This window comes from Erinaceus europaeus, chromosome 19, assembly GCF_950295315.1.
Source record: "Erinaceus europaeus chromosome 19, mEriEur2.1, whole genome shotgun sequence".
NCBI classification, from domain to species: domain Eukaryota; kingdom Metazoa; phylum Chordata; class Mammalia; order Eulipotyphla; family Erinaceidae; genus Erinaceus; species Erinaceus europaeus.
The window spans coordinates 31,639,445-31,661,748 of NC_080180.1; the positions used below are offsets into that span (position 1 = coordinate 31,639,445).

At 40.0% G+C, this 22,304-nt stretch overlaps 1 protein-coding gene across 3 annotated transcripts in view; it reads right to left on the reverse strand.

Moving 5' to 3' along the window:
• PEBP4 (phosphatidylethanolamine binding protein 4) overlaps positions 1-22,304 on the reverse strand; it is a 304,246-nt gene that overhangs the window by 249,181 nt on the left and 32,761 nt on the right. The window lies entirely within an intron of this gene.

A 22,304-nucleotide genomic window follows, 5' to 3' on the forward strand; every position in this document is an offset into this window, starting at 1 on the left:
TGCTCCACAGCTTATCATTTTCCCCTAAGTCCATACATTTTCAGCTCTATGAATAGGGCAGGGAGAGTTGAATAATAAAATCGTGCTCAAGTTTGAGTTTCAAAGCAAATTCCATGGGCAGAAAAAGCCTATAAAAGGGGGGGGGGGGGTAATGTTCACAAGTCAGCATCTTGAAGAAACAGTTATTCTAATTTTGTTATTGTTTTACAGCAAACAAAAAATTTGATTTTACAGCTCAAGAGCCATAGGCAAAATTACTCAGGTCATAGAGTTTATGATCATAAAGCAAGAGTTTTCTCACCTCAAAATGAAAGCAAACAAACCAGCAGGCAGAAAGAAAAGGAGTTTAAGATGACATAAATAGATATCAAACAAAGAATCTGAGGAGTCTTCAGAACTCTGATTCTACTGGTTGAACCTTTGGAGGCAGGATAAGTGAAACCCAAGGTGGGTTTTAAAGAAATCCAGAGCACAGAAACCATGCATAAACATTAACTTGAAATGGATTAAAGTCCTCAACATAAAAGTTAAAACTATAAAACTCTTAGAAAAACTACAGAGGTAACTTTCAAAACATTTGACTTCAAAACATCACAGACAACAGAAAGAAAAAGTTAAGAAATTGGATTTCCTGGAAAGTAAAATAACTTTTGTACACCAGAGAGTATTATCAACAGAATAATAAGCAAGAACACAACAACTGCAGGGAAAACTAGACACAGGAAAGGGGAGGACAAAATAGAGCGACACATCCCAATGTTGGTGAACCAAGGCCAACTTAAAAAAGACTCTTGTAGATATTTTAAGTTATACACAGTGTTCATGATAAATACAAAGCAAAATATAGCACAAAGACAAATAGAAAACATATATATAGTAGGCAATAAAATTATAGAAAACCATTCACATAAAATAACAAACAAAAACAAATAAGAAAAGAGTGAACAAGAACATAAAACAACCTCAAAACAATAAAACCCGAATAACTATAAGTAAATAACATCTATTAATAAAAACCTTAAATGTGAATGGCTTAAATTTCCCAGTCAAAATATTCAGAGTGGCTAAATGCATTAAAAAGCAATTCCCATGTACTCTGTGTCTCCAGGAAATACCAAATGAAAGATAAACAGAAGCTCCAAGTGAGAGGCAGGAACAAGGTATTTCAAGCTAATAATGCAAACAGAAGATTAGGAACAGCTATTCCTTTTTTTTTTTTTAGGTTTTTTATTATTTATTTATTCCCTTTTGTTGCCCTTGTTGTCTTATTGCTGTAGTTATTATTGTTGTTGTTATTGATGCCATCATTGTTGGATAGGACAGAGAGAAATGGAGAGAGAAGGGAAAGGCCGGGGGAGGGGGGAAAGACACTTGCAGACCTGCTCCACTACCTGTGAAGCGACTCCCCTGCAGGTGAGGAGCCGGGTGCTTGAACCAGGATCCTTAAGCTGGTCTTTGTGCTTTGTGCTACCTGTGCTTAACCCACTGCACTACCACCTGACCCCCAGGAACAGCTATTCTAATATCAGATAAATTAGTCTTTCTGGCAAAGGAGGTGAAAAGTGACAGACATGGGTATATATATTGACCAGAGGATCAGCTCAACAGGAAGACATAAACATCATCAATATATATATGTCCCCATTATGTAGGCACCTGCAGGATGTTGCTTCTAGTCCCCCACCTCCCCTGCCATTGGGCGATGGAGGTCAGAGCAGCCTCATGGTAGTCCTGGGGTGGCTCTGCATGTTGGGGGTGACATGCACAGAGAGGCAAGAATCACGCCAGACTCATTCAGCTCTGGGAGAGGCCTCAGAGAAGTGGTCAACTCGTTTATTGAGAGAGAAAGCAGGCAGATATATCCATTGCACAGGGAGAAGGTTAAGGTTAACCCAAACACAAAGCAACAGAATGCATAATCACATTTTGACTTACAAACTATTTGATCACAAGTGAAGAGTTACCATACAAGGTTTGATCACAAGCTCACAATGCAGTTTTCCCCAGGGGTAAATTACAGGCACTTCAGAGGAGGGGGGCAGTTGAGTAACTGGAGTTTGCGGTGGTTTTCAAGTTTGGCCAAACACAATATACAGTAATTCATGGCCTTTGTTTTAAGGGGAGAGGCAGGGTATGTGCAGAAAGGTAGCCCCCGTTCGGAGAAGCCATCCATCATTAGTTCATGTGGTCAGGAGGGGACCTACCGTTGTCCGTTGTCTCGACCCAGAATGGGGAGAGCCTGGGGTCAACCCACTTGGGAAACAATGTTTCCTCATGGAAACAATGACCTGGACTTCCCAGGCAGTGGGCCCACTCTCCAACAGGCACTCAAATATTTTTTTAAGTACTTTATACCTTAAGGGAGACATTAATAGCAGCACAGTATTAGTTGGACACCTCAACACAGTACTCACAGTAAGAGACAGATCATCAGGACAAAAAAATGATCAAGGAAATAGAGGCTTTAATGAAATCATAGATGAGATGAACAGATATATTCAGAACCTTTCATCCTCTCCCTCCCCACCCCAAAAATCTATTCTTTTCAAGTGCATATGGAACATTCTCAAAGACCAACTATGTGTTGAGACACATAGAAAAGCTTAATAAATACATGAATATTGAAATCATAAAAGGTATATTTTCTGACCATGAGGCAGTGAGGTTAGATATCAGCCACAAGGGTTCTGGGCGGTAGCGCTCGAAGCACAAGGACTGGCGTAAGGATTCTGATTTGAGCCTTTGGTTCCCTACCTGCAGGGGGGTCACTTCAAAGCAGCAAAGCAGATTTTCAGGTGTCCATCTTGTCTCTCCCTCTCTGTCTTCTTCTCCTCTCTTGATTTCTCTCTGTCTTATCCAACAACAATGACAGCAATAACAGCAACAATAATAACAACAACAATGATAAACAACAAGGGAAACAAAAGGGAAAAAATGGCCTTCAGGAGCAGTGGATTCGCTGAGGCCCAGCAATAATCCTGGAGGCAAAAAAAAGAGAAGGGAGTTGGGCAGTAGCGCAGTGGGTTAAGCACAGGTGGCACAAAGCACAAGGACTGGTGTAAGGATCCTGGTTCAATCCCCCGGCTCCACACCTGCAGGGGAGTCGCTTCACAGACGGTGAAGCAGGTATGCAGGTGTTTATCTTTCTCTCCCCCCTCTGTCTTCCTCTCCTCTCTCCATTTCTCTCTGTCCTATCCAACAACGATGACAACAATAAAACAACAAGGGCAACAAAAGGGAATAAATAAATAAATAAATAAATAAATAGTTTTTAAAAAAAGAAAGAAAAGAAAAGAAATCAACCACAAAAAGAAACAAAGAATTACACCCAAACTGTAGATACTAAACAATAAATTTCTGAATAGCACCTGGGTCACTGAAAAAATCAAAAGAAGTTAAAAATTACTTAGTGAACAATGTAAATGAAGAGCTCAACTACCAAACCCTGTGAGATGCAGCAAAATTTGTCCTAACCAGGAAGTTTGTAGCAATACAGGCCCATATTAACAAACAGTAAAGATATAAATAAGATAACTAACATCACAACTAAGCCAATTAGAAAAGGAGCACAGAGACCCAAAAGCCAGTAGGAGGGGAGAAATAGTCAAAATCAGAGCAGAAATTAATGGAATGGAGTCAAGAAAGATGATGTGACCCAGTTAATGAAACCAAGAGTTGATTCCTCAGAAGGATAAATAAATATATAAACTACTGGCTACACTTACAAAAAAGAAAATGAAAGAAAGCTATAATGAAAACAATCAAGAATGAGAGTTGAAATTACAGCTGAAGATGGGGAGATACAATGAATCATATGTGAATACTATGAACACTTCTATGGAAATAAATTGGACAACCTACATGAAATGGATACATTTCTAGAATCATACCACCTGCCAAGTCTAACACAAGAAGAAGTAGATAGCCTAAACAGGCCAATCATTAGTATAGAAATTGGATCAATCAACAAAATTCTTCCCAAGAATGAAAGGCCGGACTGAGATGCTATATTAATGAATTCTATAAGACTTTCAAAGAACAGTTAGCACCTATTCTCCTCAAACTATTCCAGAAAATTGTAGAAGGGCAAATACGTTCTATGAGGTGAACATCACTTTGATCCCTAAAGCAAGAAAAGACTCTACCAGAAAAGAAAATTATCAATATCTTTGATGAACATTGATGCAAAGATCCTGAATAACATCTTGGCAAATAAGTACAACAACATATCAAGTAAATAATTCAACAAGACCAGTGAGATTCATCCTTGATAAACAGGGATGATACAAAATCTGTAAGTCAATGTAATTCATCATATCAACAAAAGAAAGATAAAAATCATATGGTCATATCAATCAATGCTGAAAACGCATTTGACAAGGTCCAACACCTATTTATGATAAATACTCTCCAGAAACTGGAAACAAAAGGAAGGACCATTCCTCAACATTTTATTGAGCACTTATGACAAACCCACAGCTAACACCATTTTCAACAGGGAAAAGCTGAAAGCTTTCCCTCTAAAATCAGGAACCAGGCAAGGATGACCACTATCTCCACTGTTATTCAACATAGTTCTGGATGTCCTTGACACAGCAATCAGATAAGAGATAATTAAGGCATACAGACTGGAAAAGTGGAAATCAAACTATTACTATTTGATGATGACATGATAATATACTTAGAGAACCCCAAAGATTCTACCAAAAACTACTGGAAATAATAAATTCAGTAGAGTAGCCAGATACAAAATCAATACACATAAATCTGTGGCATTTTGTATAGAAACAAGGAGTCAGAGGAAAGGAAAATAAAAGGCTCAATCCATTTGCATTTGAACCCAAAAAGATAAAATACCTTGGGATGAATCTCATGAAGGAGGTGAAGGACCTTTACAATGAAAACTATAGGGCATTGCTAAAAGGAGTAGGGAAGGACACACAGAAATAGAAGGACAGTCCTTGTTCCTAGATTAGAAGAATAAATATTATTAAAATGGCCATTCTACTAAAAGCAATTTATAATTTTAATGAAATCCTTATCAAAAATCCAATGGCATTTTTCAAGAAAATAGAATAACTTGTCCAAAAATTTTATGGGACCACAAATGGCCATGATTGCCAAAGCACTTCTGGGAATAAAAGAAAAATATGAAAGTATCACACTCCCCAACTTCAGTTCATACTACAAAGCAACAGTAATTAAAACAGCATGGTACTGGAATAAAAATGGATACTTAGATCAATGAGTCAGAATTGAAAGCCCACAACCACCTATATATGACAATGGTGCCAGAAGCATTCAATGAGAGTAAAAAAGGTATTTTCAACAGATGGTGCTAGGAAAACTGGACAGTCACAAGTAGAAAAGTGAAAATAGACCACCACTTAACATCATACAACAAGGTAAAATAAAAATAAAAACTCTAAAGTTTATAGAAGAAAATGTTGGTTAAACTTTGTAGGACCTTTCCATCAAAGGTACATTTGGAGACTCAACCTCCTGGGCATGGGAAATGAAAACAGGAGTTAATAAATGTGATTACACAAAACTAAAAAGTTTCTACACATCAAAAGCAAACTACACAAGGGTAACCAAGCAACCCAGTAAATGGGAGAAAATATTTTCACATCACACATCATACAAGCAACTGATATCAAACATCTATACAGAATTGGTACAGATCTACAAAAGAGGGAAAAATAACCCAATAAAAAAGTATGGCAAAGAACTAAGAGTTTTCTAATGAAGAAATACACATGGCTCAGAGACACACGAAGAAATGCTCTACTTCACTTATCTTTAGAGAAATGCAAATTATAACTACATTGATATACCCCATCACCTGAGAGAATGACTTACATCAACAAACCAAGAAAAGACAGGTGTTGATGAGCTTGTGGAGAAAAGGGAACTCTGCAACATTGCAGGTGGGAATGCAAACTTGTACAGCCCCTTTGGAAGATTGTAGGGAGAGTCCCTAAACAAATAAAAATAGATTACCTTATGATCCTGTAATGCCATTCTTAGGAATTTATCCAGTGGATACTCAAACACTAATTAGAAGACACATAGTCACCCTTATGTTCATAGCTGCTTTATTTATAATAGCCAAAGAGTAGAATCAGCTGAAATGCCCATCAACAGATGAATAGCTAAAGAAAATATGGGATATATTTCATAGAATATTGCTTTGCAATCAAGAAAGATGATATTGGTGGTCTGGGAAGTAGCACAGTTGATAAAGCATTGGACTCTCAAGCATGAGATCCTGCATTCAACCCCTGGCAGCACATGCACCAGAGTGATGTCTGGTTCTTTCTCTCTCTCTCTCCTCCTATCTTTCTCATTAATAAATAAAATACTAAAAAATAAAGATGATGTTGTGTCCTTTGGGAAAAATGGATGGAGTAGATGATTAACCTTAGCAAAATAAGTAAAGAAATGAAAGGCAACTAACAGATGGCTTCACTCAAATGTGGAATTTAGAGATATGATTCACATGAATGTGTCAAAAAAAAAAGAAAGAAAAGAAAAGAAAAAGAAAACAAAAGAAGAAGCAAGCAAACTGTTACTAAGACTTGTGAGAACGATAGTGGTTAAGTTTGAGAGATGGGAGGGTGGGATATGGAACTTTGGTGGTGAGTGTGGTGTGGAACTATACATTGTAATCTTGCAATCTATTAATAACAACAAATATTTTTTAAAATTATTTTATTTTATTTATTTATTATTGGATAGAGACAGAGAAAAATTGAGAAGGTAGAGGGAGAGAGGAAAAGAGACAGAGAGACACCTACAGCCCTGCTTCACCACTCATGAAGCTTTTCCCCTGCAGGTGGGGACCAGGGGCTTGAACCTGGGTCTTTGTGCACTGTGATGTGAGCACTTAACCAGGTGCGCCACTGCCTGGCCCCAACAACAAATATTTTTAAGAAAGGAATGCTTAAAAAAATAAAAATAAGCTATAATTATCATGTGACCTAGCAATTGAAAGCAAGACCTTGAAGATGTACTTGTATGCCCATATTTATAATAATATTATTCACAATATCAAAAAGTAGAAACAATCCATTCATTCAACTTTCCACTGACAGATGAAAATGAAAAATGTGATATATATTAATATATTATTATATATAATGGAATATTGTTAAGCTTCAGAAGGAGGTTATAACACATGCTATACCACAGGTGAGCTTGTAAGATACTATATTCAGTGAAACATTGCAATGAAGTGACAACTACTCAGGCCAGGTGATGGTCCACCTGGTAGAGCTCAAACATTACTATGCATGAGGACCTGAATTCATATCTTCTGGTCCCCACCTGCAGAGGGGTAAACTTCACAAGCAGTGAGCAGTACTTCAGGTGTCCTTCTGTTTCTCTTTATTTTTCACCTTCTAACAAAAAGAAAGAAAAGAAAAAGGAAAGGAGAGAAATGGCCACTGGGAGCAGTGGTAGAGACATTCAGGCACCAATAACCTGGAATAACGATGACAAAAGTTAGGGTGGGGGAGAGAAATACTGTATGAGTCCATTCAAATGAGGGGCTTAGAGTAATCAAAGTCACAGATACAGAGTAAAATGGTGACCAGGGTCTGAGAGTAGGGGAAAATGGAGAGTTAGGGGAAATAGGGAAAGAGTTTTTAGTTTTGCAAGGTCAAACTGTTTTGGAGGCAGATGGTGGAAATGGTTGCACAACAATGTGAATATACTTAATGCCACTTAATTGAATACATAAAAATAGTTACAATAATAAATATAAAAATTTAGCATAATTTAAAATATATAAAATACTTTTTTGAGGTGACTTTGGTTAAAATACTATAAATGCTTGAAAAGTATAATTTCTCAGCTTACCAATTTTTTCTGTCATATCTTACACCCCATCAAAATCCTTTCCAAAGTCCACTCCTCCTACCCAGTACCCCTTGACAGCCCCATATCTGCAGTTCAGTATTAAAGGCCTGTCTTCACTTGACTTTGTGTGTCCCCATGCTTTGTTTACTTACAACATTTGAGAGAGACCATTAAGTATTTTCTTTTTATACATGTTCCTTTAGCATTTCTTGTAGGGATGATTTAGTGTTAGTATTCCTTTAACTGCTGTTTGTCTGAAAATTTATTCACGGCTTAAACTTGATTGATCATCAGTGTGAATAGAATGTTCTTCAGGAACAGAACTGGAGGCATCACATTCCCAGATCTCAAATTGTATTATAAGGCTATTGTAATCAAAACTGCTTGGTAATGAAACATAAATAGACACACTGACCAGTGGAATAGAATTGGGAGCACAGAAGTAAGTCCCCACACCTGTGGACATCTAATCTTTAACAAAGGTGCCCAGACTACTAAGTGGGAAAAGGAGAGTCTCTTCAATAAATGGTGTTGGAAAATTTGGGTTGAAACATGCAGAAGAATGAAACTAAGTCACTATATTTCACCGAATAGTAAAGTAAATTCCAAATGGATCAAGGAATTGGATGATAGACCAGAAATTATCAAATACTTAGAAGATAACAGTGGCAGAGCTCTTTCCCATCTAAATTTTAAAGGCATCTCCAATGATACGAATCCAATTACAGAGAAGACTAAATAAAAAACAAACCAATAGGACCACATCAAATTAAAAAGCTGCATAGCAAAAGAAACCACCACCCAAACAAAGAGACCTCCCACAGAATAGGAGATCTTTACATGTCAAACATCAGACAAGAGGCTAATAACCAAAATATATAAAGAGTTCACCCAACTCAGCAACAAGAAAACAAATTACCCCATCCAAAAATATGGAGGGGATATGAACAGAATACTCACAAAAGAGGAAATCCATAAGGGCAACAAACATGAGAAAATGCTCCAAGTTATTGATGGTCAGAGAAATACAAGTAAAGACAACAATGAGATACTACTTCATTCCTGTAAGAATGTCATACATCAAAAAAAAAAAAAAAAAAAAAAAAGGTAGCAGCAACAAATGCTGGAGAGGTTGTGGGGACAAAGAAACCCTCCTGAACTGCCTGTGGGAATGACAATTAGTCCACCCCTTGTGGAGAGCAGTCTGGAGAACTCTCAGAAGGCTAGAAATGGACCTACCCTATGATCCTGCAATTCCTTTCCTGGGGACTTATCCTAAGGAACCCAACACACCCCTCCAAAAAGAACTGTGTACACATAAGTTCGTAGCAGCACAATTTGTAAAAGCCAAAACCTGGAAGCAACCCAGGTGTCCAACAACAGATGAATAGCTGAGTAAGTTGTGGTATATATACACAGTGGAATAATACTCAGCTATTAAAAATGGTGGTAACTTGACCGTTTTCAGCTAATCTTGGATGGAGCTTGAGGAAATCATGTTAAGTCAGAAACAGAAGGATGAATATGGGATGAGCTCACTCTCAGGCATAAGTTGAAAAGCAAGATCAGAAGAGAAAACGCAAGTAGAACCTGAACTGGAGTTGGTTTATTGTACCAAAGTAAAAGATTCTGGGGTGGGTGGGATGGGGAGAGTACAGTTCCAAAAAGGATGTTGTATTGTTATGTTGAAAACTGAGAAATGTTATGCACGTATAAACTATTGTATTTACTGTCAAATGTAAAACATTAATCCCCCAATAAAGAAATTAAAAAAAAAACAATAATGAGATACCACTTCATTCCTGTGAGAATGTCATACACTAGAAAAGGTAGCAGCAACAAATGCTGGAGAGGTAGTGGGGACAATGAAACCCTCCTGAACTTCTGGTGGGAATGTCAATTAGTCCACCCCTTGTGGAGAGCATGGAGAACTCTCAGAGAGCTAGAAGTGGACCTACTCTATGACCCTCCAATTCCTCTCCTGGGGATATATCCTAAGGAACCAAACATATCCATCCAAACAGATTTGTGTATTTGTGTACTTATGTTCAAAGCTTCAGAATTTGTAATAGCCAAAGCCTGGAATCAACCCATGTATCTAACAACAGATGAGTAGTTGAGTAAGTCATGGTATATATATATATAACAGAACACTATGCTCAGCTACCAAAATGGTGAATTAACCTTCTTTACCCCATCTTAGATGGAGCTTGAAGGAGTCATGTTAAGTGAGATAAGTCAGAAACAAAAGGATGAATATAGGATGACCCCACTCATAGACTGAAGTTGAAAAACAAGAATAGAAGGGAAAACACTAAACAGAACTTGGACTGGATTGGTATATTGCACCAAAGTAAAAGACTCTGGGGTGGGGGAGAAAGTTCAGGTCCTGGAACATGATGGCAGGTGAGGACCTAGAGGGGGTTAAATTGTTATGTGGAAAACTGGGAAATGTTACACACGTACAAACTATTATATTTTGCTGTTGACTGTAAACCACTAACCCCCCCCCATAAAGAAATAAAAAGAGAATGCTCTTCAGTAGATTTTTTTCATTCAAAATCTTGAATATTTCCTACCAGTTTTGACTAACCTTACAGTTTTTGTAGTAATCAAGTTGATAGTCTTATGGAACTTGAATTAGAGATGATAATTTGCTTTTCTCTAGCCATTTTTAATATTTTCTCCTTAACTTTGGTCTTTGCATTTAATTATTATATGCCTTGGTGAGCTTGCATTTGTATTAATTTTTCTTGGACCTCTTAAAGTTTCCTAGGTTTGAGGTATATTTTATTCAATTTGGAAAAATTCTCAGCTAATATTTCTTCAAATAAAAATTCTATTCCTGAAGGGAAAAGACAAAGCAGAACTTGGACTGGAGTTGGTGTATTGCACCAAAGTAAAAGACTCTTGGGTGTGGGGGAGGGCTCAGGTCCTAAAACATGATGGTAGAGGAGGACCTAGAGGGGGTTGAATTGTTATGTGGGAACTGAAAAATGTTACACCTGTACAAACTATAGCATTTTACTGTAGACTGAAAACTATTAATCCCCCCCAACAAAGGGAAAAAAATCCTATTACTGTCTTTCTCTTCTCCTTCAGGCATCTCTATGATGTGAATGCTGTTATTCTTGATATTGTACAAAGACACTTAGCATTATCTTCATTATTTTATTTTTAAATTTTTCCTGGATTTTTTGGTGATCCTTCAGTTCACCACCTTGACTGTTGACTTCTGCATTTATGCTAGAGTTCTCTATGTGTTTTATTTTTCTTAGATTTGATAGTATAAAGAAAAATTGAGAGGTAAGGAAAAAGTAGAGAGGGAAAGATAAAGAAAACTTCTGCACTGCCCGTGAAACTTGGGAACTAGGGGCTTGAACCTATATCATTACACATGGCACTCAATAAAGTAAGTTACTACCTGGCCCTTCCTCTATGTATTTTTTAAATCTCAGCTGCTATATTCTTATTTGTTTATTTTACTGCGTTATCACTTTGGCTCGATGCCTGCATGATGAATCACCCATTCCTGGAAGCCACTTTTTCCTTTTTTTTTTTTCTTTCTATTTTTATTTGATATGACAGAAATTGAGAGGGGAGAGAGAGAAGTAAAAAGAAAGATTGATAGGTCTGTAGACCTGCTTTACTCCTTATGAACTATACCCCCTATAGGTGGGGAGCCTGGGCTCAAAGCCAGTTCCTTCTGCATGGTAATGTTTGTGCTCAACTGGGAATGCCAGTGCCACACCTCTCAGCTGCTATATTCTTTATATCTTTTTTCTCTATGACTTTATTGACATTTTATTCCATTGAAATTTTTATTTCAGAGAACATCCTTACTACCATAGTTTTAAATGGCTCAATTTAATTTGTCAAGCTGACATACTGACCTATCAGTATGGGTTGTTTCCTCTGTCTTTCCATTACTTTTGAGGCCTCATTCTTCTTCTTCTAGCGTTTGCCCTTCTTCCGTAGCCAGTCAACAGAGTCAGGTTGAAAGCTGTCAGGAGCTGCTTGTTGCTGGCTTTGAAAGTGACTGGGATCCATGTGGATTCAGTCGGCTAGGAAGGATCGTCAGTTTCCCCAATGAATGGGTACTCACGGGATGCACCACGAGAAGGTCGATCCAATGCATGAGGACCAGAGTTAGGGGTCTGTGTTTGAGCAAGCCCGGGCACTGACCAAGGATTCATAGCCACAACTGAATGACTAGGACTTTAGAAACTTTAGAACTGTAGTTTCATCAACCTGGGCAATGAGCAGGAGTTTCAGGGTGAAGCTCTATAGAAATATGACTGGGAAAAAAACTTTCACAGATTGTGAACCATAAGTGGAGCATGTGTCCCTGATTTTACCACGGGGTCTGTTACTATGGAGTCTTAATTCCAACAAGACTGCTTCCAAGTTGCCACAGTTGTCAAAAGACTATTGCCTGGATTTTTGATTCAGTTTCCCCTATGCTCATCCATGTCTTATGAATCGTTTTAACTTTTGTACATATATTTTCTTCTTTAAAATTTTTTAATTAGTGATTTAATAATGATTAGCAAAATTGTAAGATAGCAGGGTTATAATCTCATACAGTTCATACCACCAGAGTTCTGTGTCCCATACCCTCTATTGGAAACTTCCCTATTCTTTATCCCTCTGGGAGTATGGACCAAAATTCTTTATGGGGTGCAGAAGGTGAAAGATCTAGCTTCTGTAATTTCTTCTCCACTGGATATGGGTATTGGCAGGTCGGTCCATTCCCCCCCAGCCTATTTCCATCTTCCCCTAGTTGGATAGAGCTCTGAAGAGGTGAGACTTAAGGACACATTGTGAGGTCATCTGCCCAGGGGAATCGGGATGGAATCATAGTAGTGTCTGCAACTTAGTGGCTGAAAAGTAGTAAGATATAAAGCAGGACAAATTGTTTAATAAACAGAAATCCAAATGTAGGAATAGACCAGATGAAATTAGGGGTCTTTGAGTGGGAAGAAGCTAGGAAATCTATTTTAGGAATGTTCCAAGAGGTCCATGACTTTAGTAATTTTTGCATGACCCTGACAGCTTACATTCAGATTGACTAAAAACACATCTGGGAAGATGGTGTCAGAACTGAGAACAGGGCTTAGGGGACAGGGTACATGTATCCATAAGTTAGGGAAAAATATACTTCAAAGTAAAAGTGCATAGTAGTCTGCTGTGATTAGACTTAGACATAATAACTTCAGCAAGCAAGTAGAAAGACCTAAAGAAGACACCATAAAGTGTTTAATCAAATATTTACTACTTAGACTGAGACACCCTACTCTCCTACCCCCACTTCACTTCCCTTAATCACTTTATCTACTCAATTAACTACACAAAAGAAAGTATGAGATATCCCCTAATCTCTTGATAGCAACAGCATTAATGTTATATCGCCCCCCTTGATAATCTTTAGAAGAAATACTGTATACAATTGATGAAGGGATACACTGACAAAAGTATATATATATCAACTAGAGGACAATTATTGTTCTCTATGACAATCTCTATTATAATCATCAAATAAATTGCAGTAAAACTTAAGGTTAACTTAGATCCTACTTAAACTATAGGTCTATTATCTCCTTAACTTGAGGCCAGATTCCATAAACCCAAAGCCAGTTTGGATACAACAAAGAACACTCAATGATTTAACAACTGGGAGAAAGTCTAACCTAGTCAGATAAAGAAAGGACTACAAAATCTGTATAAGGGCAAGAGACTTGCTCACTTTAATGAAGGCCTTTTTGGTCAATACCAGGCCACTCCATCATCTGAGGCTCTAGTCTTGGATTCCCACACAGATATGATGGGCCTAGACCTCTGATAGATCCCTCTCTCCACCACCACTGTTCACTTCCATCAGGAACATCATCACAAGCCCTCTTGTGGGCCTCTGCAGGACCTTGTTCTCACTGTAGAGCAGCAATGGTAGGGACTACCCCAGTCTCTGAAGGAAGGCTGAGTCATCCTACTCTGCTGCTTGAGGAAGACTTGTCCTGAAATGAGTACAGCCTAGAATGTTCCTAACTGTGACCATGGACTGTGAGCTCAGACTACAAGGACTCAGAGGTTACACAGGCTCCTGTGCTAAATATGACTAAACATGGGCCCCAGGTCAGACTGATGGGGTAAACAGTTAATGGTATTTATATATCTTCCTCATGTTTGCCCTAATCCAGATTTATAGTTTTGTGAATCTTATCTATGTCTTATGAGTCTCTTTCTGATTGTGGTTTATTACCACATGGAGTGACTTTTTACTTTTAGTGTGTCTTTTGGTGAAAGCTTGGAAGCTGAGTTTTTGTTCCATGCTATGGAAGTCTGTCTGATAACCAAGTCCATTTCTAGGCATACCTCAGATATGCTGTGACTTTGCAGTTGTTGAGGTGGCAAAATACAAAATAAAACAAAACGCTTTTTCCCTGTCTTCAATTAACCATAATTTAAGTTCATATTTTTAATATATAAAACCAAAAAAAATCTAAGTCAATTTAAGGTAAGTTTTTTTAAAATAACTTTAATAGCTAATTAAATCATATACATATATGGAGAAGATGACAAAAACTCAGTAAAGTTTATTTAAAATGTTTTAGCTGACAAGGTAGCTCAGTACATAGTATAGGAACATGTGTGGGGCCCTGAGTTTCATTCCTGGCATCATATGTACTAGAGTGATGCTCTGACTTTTTTCTCTCATTAAATCAGTCAATCAAAAAGTGAAAACTTGGAACCAGGTAGTAGTGCAACTGGTAAAGCACACAAGTTACCATGAACAGGGATATGGATCTGAGTTCCTGGTTCCCCTGGGCAGGGTGAAAGCTTCATGAGAGCTGAAGCAGTGCTGCATCTCTCTCTCTCTCTCTCTCTCTCTCTCTCACTCTATTTCTCCATGTTTTATTATAACAAAGATTTTTTTAAAAATTGAAAAAAAATCACTGAAACATAATTTAAAATTTAGGAACAAATCCAATTAAATATTTAATAAAGGATAAAATATTTAATAAAGGATAAAATTAGTACTTAAGTTAAGAAAGGACAGAGACTATGATAATTGACAGTTCTGAAAAAGTAAGTTCCAGGAAGTTTAAACACTTAATGAAATATCAGTGTAGAATGGGAATATGAGAGAAAGCACAAGATATCTCTCTGGTACTGTCAAGTAAAGGCCTTGCCTATTTTTTAAATTTATAGTATATATGTATATACTTTCTTTCTTCCTTCCTTCCTTTCTTCCTTCCTTCCTTCCTTTCTTTTCTTTTCTTTTCTTTCTTTCTTTCTTTCTTTCTTTCTTTCTTTCTTTCTTTCTTTCTTTCTTTCTTTTTTAACCAGAGCACTGATCAGCTCTAGCTTATGGTGATGTGAAGGATTGAACCTGCGACTTCAGAGTCTCAAGCACAAAAGTCCCTTTGCCTAACCATTATGCTATCTACCACAGCCCCAGCCTTGCCCATTTTTAGTATGAATACTACATAGCATAGTATTCCAGAATATTACATATCATATCCCTATGCCTACGGTATAGTAATACATTGTGATTCATTTTTGTATAATGTGTACCTTTCTGTATCTGTTAAATTTAATACAGTGTCATAAATGGAAAAATAAAAAAACTAATTACAAAAATTATATATAGGTTTTGACTTTAGAAGAATGATGTAAAATGCCTTGATGAAGAAATGAGTCAAAATATCTACAAGGGATTCTTTTCAGTGATAGAGTCATGAGAGGTTATTTCAGGCATGGGAGGGCAAAGGTTATATTGGGTTGTCAGAAGAATCGTGATGTATTTTTCTGTTTTTCTATGAAAAAATGTGTTATAACTTTCTTATTTATTTTAAACTTTATTTATTTGATAGGACAAAGAAAAATTGAGAGGAGAGGGAGAGAGAAAGAGAGATACCTTCAGCCCTGTTTCATCACTTGTGAAACTTTCCCCCTGTAGGTGGGGACTGGGAGCTTGAACCCCGGATCCTTGTGCATTGTAATGTGAACACTTCACCAAGTGCACTACTGCCTTACCCACCTACTTCTTAATTCTTTCAAAAAGTCTTAATGTGAAAACAGTGAATGTGTTTGCTATTAAAAATGAAGACATTTTATAAGTAGAACTCCTTTAATGATCAAATTTTATATGAACACACTGATTCTTCATCCCCAGTCCCTCTATATTTATCTGCAGATTCTATTCATATGTGCTAAATTATATTATGACTTCTCAAGTTCCTTTCAAATAAGAAAAGCAATTCTTTTCTTGTTTGTTTTGTCCTTTAATTTTTATATTTATAAAATGGAGATATTGACAAGACCATAGGATAAGACAGGTATAATTCCACACAATTTCCACCACCAGAACTTCCTATTCCATCCACCCCCCTTTCAAGGAGGGGAGGGGAGCCTTGAAAACTCTCCTATTCTTTACCCCTATGGTAGTATGGACTCACGATCATTATGGGGTGCAGAAGGTGGAAGGTCTGGCTTCTGTAATTGAGAAAAGCAATTCTCATCTTACAGATCTTGTAACCCTTCAGTAATTGTCTAATTTTCATGGTATAAGGCAGATAAGAGTGTGGCTTTAAGTATGACAATCAGTAACACAAGGATTGTTGGGAAGCCATTTTCCTGCAGGCATCACAGATGACTGAAAGTTCCTGCTTCAGCCTCTACTACATATTCCCCTCTGCACCTTTGTGTTGGTGCCACCTGCTGCCATACCCCTTCAATCTTGATAACATTGAATGAAACCCAACTCAATGTCCTCTCTACTTGGGTCTCAATATCCTCTAGGTGAACTCAGCACCCACAGATCTCAGTCATCCTGCACTGTGACTTCTCACCAACTCAGGAAGCAGATGTCCCAAAAGGGAAAGTTAGACGAACGTCTTCATTATGTTTTCCTTTGGAAAGGCCAGACCAGGCCATGTAAGCAATTAGGATTAACCACTTCTGATAAGTTTGGGTGGGCTTTATGGGTGCTGGACTGTCCTTAGTCATCTGGGGCTTGATCCATGGATGATTGGGGCAGGTAGCTAGCGGGTTGAAGTATGAATCTGATACAGGAAGTACCTGTGGGATGTGGACTCTGGTAGTGATTTACACACAGAAGGCAAACTGTTTAACTAGTCAGTAATGGGCAGTGAGGTCTTAGCATTTTACTTTCTAGGTAGACTGTGATCTTCCTATTTTCTCCCAGAAACACCTCAGAATGTTCTTTAGCTTCAGATTCTCACTTGACAGCAATGATGTACTGATCTGTGTATTAGCATCAGAATCAGTTATCCAGTGTTCTGCTGGACATGTCCCCTGGGATGTCCCTTGGTCATCTCAGAGCAAAGAAATGTTAACTCCTACAATTTCACTTCTTTTTCTGTAGCCTCAGTTTCATCTGACCACAATCTACTTGGCACTCCAAGCCCAGATATCCTCCTTCCCCATCCAATCAAAAGTCATGTTCAGTTGAGACTATATTCTGAATATTAGCCAATTAGGCACAGAGTTTCACATTCATTATAATTATCAGGGCATATGTAATGTTTTAGTTCCTTTAAAAAAACAGAGAAAAATCAACTTAACCTAACCTAGAGTACATAACATTTTTCTCATGTGTCATCCTATACTTTTTATTATTTGATAGAGTAGACAGAAATTGAGAGTGAAAGAGGGGAGAGAGAGAGAGAGAAGAGAGAATAAGGGAGCTTCAGTATTGCATCACAGTTCATGAAGCTTTTCTCCCTGCAGGTGGAGAGTGGGGTGTTTATCCCTCTTCCTTAGGCATGGTAATGTGTGCACTCAACCAGCCACCCCCCCACCCCCACCCCCGCTAGAAGGAAGAAAAATATATTTTAAAGATGTTTTTATTAGTGTCAGAAAAAGAGCCATAACATCAGTCTGGCACATATAATACCTGGAATCAAACTTAGATCCTTGTGTTGGCAAGTCCAGCACTCTAGCCACTAGCCACTGGACACTGCAAAATATACACATCTTTCTATCAACACTTCCACAAAATATTTTTTTTTAATTTGTTTAAAAAGAAGTCAACCTGTGACCCTGTTCATGTTTCTCTAAATCTACAGCTGGATTAATTGTCACTACTGCAACTGTCCATCCAGCCTCTGCTGTGAAATCATATTGCCCTGCAGCCAGAGATATGTTTCTAGGGCCTGAATCTGTGATGTCTTTTTGCTGCCTAAATGTCTTCTGCTCAGGGGTTCTCAAATGTTAAGGTGAATCTGAGTCACACTGAAGGTTTACTAAACACATTTGCCAAAACCACCTGTCAAAGTGCCAATTCAACAGCTTTGCATTGAGTGAGGCCCAGCAAGCTCCTTTACTGCCATGTAAAGCACCTTCTTGGCTTCCAAAATTTCCCCAATCCCTCAAGATCAAGTCTAAGTGACTTCTCTTCACCCAGTCAGCCTGTTACCCAATTGCCCAGAGGTAGCTGTGCTCTGGCACTGGACTCTGGCCCTTAGCATATATTTTGTTAGCTTTCTCTGACCAGAGCTTCCTGGACACCCCTTTCTCATCCTTCCTCATGAGCCTGGTCCTCTGTGATCTCACCCAAACATTGAGTCACTTGTTCAGGCAAGACCCACCCTCCATAGGTTTCTTCTTCTTCTAGCGTTTGCCCTTCTTCCGTAGCCAGTCAACAGCGTCAGGTTGAGCCTGATGTAAAGTTTTGAGACCTCCTTTGAATCTGGAGAGGTGGCAGTCTTTGACTATGCGGGTCATAGTCTGTCTGTAGCCGCAGGGGCAGTTTGGGTGGTCTCTGGCTCCCCAGCGATGGAACATAGCGGCGCACCGGCCATGGCCTGTTCGATAGCGATTGAGGAGGGCCCAACATAACGTGCTAGGTCAAAGCCGGGTTGACGCTTGCAGGGGTCTGTGATGAGGTGTTTGTTCTTTACCTCAGCTGACTGCCAACTCTGTTTCCAAGAGACTGGAACAGAGAAGTTCAGTGTAGGCATAGGGGACCAGATTGGGTGACGAGACGTCAAGCGTTGGACAGGGTGGGCGAAGATATCCACGTATATTGGCAGGTCCGGTCGAGTGTAGACGTGGGAAATGAACTTAGATGATGCCACATCCCGACGAATATCTGGCGGGGCGATGTTGCTAAGAACTGGCAGCCATGGAACCGGGGTGGAACGGATGGTTCCAGAAATTATCCTCATGGAGGAATATAATTTGGAATCGACCAAGTGGACATGGGGGCTATGGAACCATACTGGGGCACAGTATTCTGCAGTGGAATAGCCTAATGCCAGAGATGATGATCGTAGTGTGGAAGCGCTCGCACCCCATAAGGAGCTGGCCAGTCTTGCAATGATGTTATTCCTCGCGCCCACCTTTGCTGCAGTTTTTATGAGATGTTCGTGAAATGACAGGGTGCGATTGAGAGTAACGCCAAGATAGACTGGCTGGGCTTCATGCCAGATTCTCGTATCACCAAGCTGCACATTAAGCTCACGCGAGGCCGAGGCATGGTGTAGATGGAAAACAGATGATACCGTTTTTGCAGTGCTAGGGATTAGTCGCCATTTTTTACAGTAATCAGATATCAGAGACATATCTTTCGTGAGTGTTTCCTCGAGGATGTCAAACTTGGATGTCTGAGTTGCACAGCAGATGTCATCGGCGTAGATGAACTTCCTTGAAGAAGTTTCTGGAAGGTCATTGATGTAAATATTAAATAGCATAGGAGCCAGAACAGAGCCCTGGGGGAGGCCACTTGAGACAAGTCTCCATCTGCTAGACTTGTCACCCAGATGCATCCGCAATCTTCTGTTTTGGAGAAGAAACGATATAGTGTTGGCCACCCATGGAGGCAGGCATCTTGAGATCTTGACTAGGAGACCACGGTGCCAGACCGTGTCATAGGCTGCTGTGAGATCAACAAAGACAGCACCCGTCTTTAAATTCTTCTGGAATCCATTTTCAATGTAAGTTGAGAGGGCCAGGGCTTGTTCGCAGGTAGATCTTCCTGGGCGGAAACCAGCCTGGGCGGGTGATAGGAATTTCTCTGTAAGAGGAGAAATACGTGACAGAAGCAGCCTCTCACGGAGTTTGTAACACACGGAGAGGAGAGAGATTGGTCTATAGCTGGCAGCCAGTGTTGGGTCTTTCTTTGGTTTTAAAACTGCTATTATCTTCGCACGACGCCAAATTTTGGGCATAGATTCGGATTCCAAGATGTGGGACAGGAATGTAGTGAGCCACTTCTTTGCTGTGGGGCCCAAGTTAAGAATGAGTTCTGGGGTGATGTTATCATAGCCAGCAGTCGTTTCCGGTTTAACCCTCTTCAAAATGTCTTCCAGTTCAGACAGTGTAAAGGGAGAGAGTTTAGGAGATGGACAAGATAATCGGAAGTGGGATGACCACTCATGGGAAATTTCTCTTTTCCAGACTGGGTCGATCTTAGCACATCCAACTTGAGTTAGGTTAAGTTTACATCTTAATTAAGTTATGTGTGCAGGGGTGGGATGGGGATGTGGAAATGATACTCTCTTTCATGATAGTAACCCCCCCCCCAAAAACACACATACACACACTCAGGTGGGGTACTGCGACATCCCAGGTGGTCAGTGGGGGCAGAGCCTTATTTGCAAGAGAGGGGCTGCATGGTGTCTAACACCCCTCCCAGCTCTCCACCCAGCCTCCTGTAAAGCTGCATCCCCCAGCCCAGTGCATCCTCTCCTCCTCCCAGTCCCCATCAGTGCAAACAGAGCAGACCCTGGAGCAACAGTTCTCCACTGGGGCTTCCTGCCAGCTCTGGTGGGCATCACGTGATCACTTTGGTATGCATGACAGGCTCCCTGGAGTGATGCTTTGAGGGGTGACCTTGCAGTTCCTCCCTGTTTGCTGTTGGGCAGCTTCTTGGACATGGGCAGGGAAATGGGGGTGGGGTGGGACAGGGAGGAGAGTAAGCTGGGGTCCCACCGGGTTTTTCCTTCTTTTCCTTGGCAGTTATCAGGCCCCAGTTTTCCAGTCCAGGTTATGTAACACCTGAGGAGAGCTCCACTCCCCTGTCACCCACACCTTTTCCCTTTCTGGGGAGCATTTCACAAGCGCAGCTGCTTCTCAGAGAAGGTCTATTTTGGGAGCTGTTTTTGTTTGACCTATATTAAGCACAGTCACAAGGCAGAGGCAAGTTAAGGGGTGCAGGGTGGCCTGCTTGCTCTTGTGTTTTTTCACTGTCATGGGTGAGAAAAATACAGACAAGCTGTGGCCCATGGCTTGAAAACTGAGGCTCTGGAGGCCCAGGAAGCTCACTTGGGCAAGACTGTTCCAGAAAGTGCTAGGTGAACACAGTTTGCCCCGAACTGGTTCACAGGCAAGTCTGCTTCTCTTGGTTGGCCTCTCTCTCAGTCCCTGTTAGAAGATAATAGCTTAGTCACTGAGGGTTAGACAGGAAGAAATTTCAGTTACCTGAAGGCTATAATCTACCAGGCCAGGCCAGGAACCATTCTTGGACCTGTGAAGATCCACCAATTTCTGTCTACCCCTTTGCCCCTCTTCAGTGGGCTTCTCTGCCTGAAACTAGAGGCCAGATTCCAGAGTCTAAATCTCTGCTGACCCTCAAAACTTACATCTTCAGTATGTCTTCTCTCCAGAGAATCAATCCCCTACTTCCAAAATAGTGCTTCTCTGGTGCATCACATTAAAAAAACTGCTAATAGAACCACCACACTTCCTCTCTACTCAGGCCAGCCCCCTGCCCTGAGGGTTGCAGAGGGTTGGCCCTCCAACTCTCCACCTCACAAGACACACAGGAAATTCTCTAGCCAGCTGAGAGACTCTGGTAATATTCCCTCAGAACTGCAGGAACAAAGCCTGGGCTTTGTGCTATGAAGCAAGCTTGCTGCTCCCACCCCAGGTAATCTAGTTAGTGTAGGGCTCCCCTCAAGCTAATGAGGTTGTCCTGCACATCAAAGCAGTTTATATGACTTCCACCAGAACAGGCTGGAAGGCCTAGGAATACTTGAGACACCTGAGAGAGTTGGTGCATGGCCTTGAGGAGAGGGTGAGGTGAGGGAGAGTGAGCCCCCAGAGAGCTGTACTAGGAAATATGAGGCAAGTACGGGGATGAGAGGAAAGTTAAGAACATAAGTTTGCCCTTTAGCAGAGGTAGTTCATTTGTACACAGCCTTGTAGGGCAGGGCTAGGGGTGAACAGGATACCCGAGGATGATAGTGAAGGAGGATGAGAAAAAAAAGGAGGGGAGAAGCCAACTGGAACTCCTGTCTTTCCTTCCAGCTAGGTGGTCACTTTCCATTTTTTATCTTTTCCCATCCCCTGCAGCATACTACTCCTTAGCTGTCTCACCACCCCTAGGGGTCTCCTTGGAAGGGGCTATGGTCACTATAAGAAGGTTTCTGTAGACCAGAAGAATAGAGAGCCCAGAGAGAGGCCCAGAGTCACCA